At 44.5% G+C, this 1,458-nt stretch overlaps 1 non-coding gene across 1 annotated transcript; it reads right to left on the bottom strand.

The window, feature by feature from the left end:
- Positions 1 to 489: 489 nt before the first annotated feature.
- Positions 490 to 573, bottom strand: Trnal-uaa (transfer RNA leucine (anticodon UAA)). The gene has a single exon. It is a non-coding gene; the product is annotated as a tRNA-Leu (tRNA).
- Positions 574 to 1,458: the final 885 nt, after the last annotated feature.

The following is a 1,458-nucleotide window of genomic DNA, read 5'->3' as shown; positions in this document are numbered from 1 at the left end:
TTCAGTGAAAAATGACATCTTATAGCTTAGGATGTGCTATCTATGAGGCCAAAATTACAAGCCGTCCTCCTTTCGTCGTACTCGTCAGGCGTTGTTTTATTTCGGTTCACTCGGGGACGTGACCGCGGTGCTGCACTCGGGCTGAAGCGTGCGCTGCTAGAAGGCGCCTCGCCGTGACGAGAGAGCACAGCTGCCTCTTGTCTGCCACGGCAGACGCCGTCTCCTCTCGTCTCGTCTGTGTTCGGCAGCGGGCATCGGGTCGACGACCTCCGCTCCCCCAAGACTCTTCCTTTCGATGTCACTCGTTAGACTCATCCGAAGGGCAGTCGTACTTCTTTCCGCCAGTGGTTTACTATCGACCGATATACGTGTTTTTTTCGACTCTCGTATCTGATAGGAATTAATTGTCGAATGCGGCAACGGCAGATTTTTGCTGTAAACTTTGAGCAAACGCTGCATGTAGCGGTAGTGTATAGAAATTAAAATGTTTGTCAGATGTGGGGTTCGAACCCACGCTCCCTCTCGGGAACCAGAGCTTAAATCTGGCGCCTTAGACCGCTCGGCCAATCTGACTCACGCAAGCCGTTACCCGGGCTACGGTGTATTTGCAAGTTAGTGCTCGGCGCCCAGACAGTTTGTGTAGGAACAGAAGTTGTTATATTGGTACTTTCAGGTTAATGACTGCTTTCTTTTTCCTATGTCTTATTTAATAGTTAAATACACAATTACATAATTTTTTGAAAATCTTTTTCTGGTTCTCGGAACTGTAAACCACTCGCGCACGACCATGTACGGACACGTTACTGTGGGATATGGTTCCGAAAACGTGTTCCGCGGAACACTGACGTTTCGCGAGAAGTGAATAGATATCCCGCGAAAATACTATTAATAACACGGCTGTCTTTACGACATTTGGACGATAGTAATTATTTTTTCAAAAAATTTACAATGATTTCTGTATTATTGGTTAGAATGAAGTGATCACTGTTTAATACAAGTTTTCTCGAATTTTAAAAATTTTACTAACCTTCAAAATAAACAAGATGTTTCGTCAGCGTACCAGGATTTTAAAAGTGTTCCGTCATGAGGAAAAATTCGGGAACCCCTGGTGTAGAGTGACGAATGACCGTCGCGGCGCCCTCATCCGGCACTTAACGTTTGTTTCCTGCTACCTGTTGATCGTACCTATTCCCTGATCATTTGGTTTGTTCTCATGCTCACGTGCCCCGCGATAGTGGATCGAAGCTAAAGCGATTTATGTAACAGATGTATTTATACGGTAGTTCAACAGTAGCAGCGCAGTTGCGTTATTTCGCCTTTTTCTCCAACGGAAAATTCTATAATCTGAAAACATATGACAACGTTGCTTTCGTGAGAGCTATATTGATGATCTAAGCTGTAATATTGTTGCCTGAAAACGGAGATAAGAGTCCGAAAAGCGTTGCGATTAATAATATA

The sequence above is a fragment of the Schistocerca nitens genome, chromosome 2, assembly GCF_023898315.1.
Source record: "Schistocerca nitens isolate TAMUIC-IGC-003100 chromosome 2, iqSchNite1.1, whole genome shotgun sequence".
Taxonomy (NCBI): domain Eukaryota; kingdom Metazoa; phylum Arthropoda; class Insecta; order Orthoptera; family Acrididae; genus Schistocerca; species Schistocerca nitens.
The sequence above is the reverse complement of the archived record's forward strand: the minus strand, read 5'-3'. Positions and strand labels throughout refer to the sequence as shown.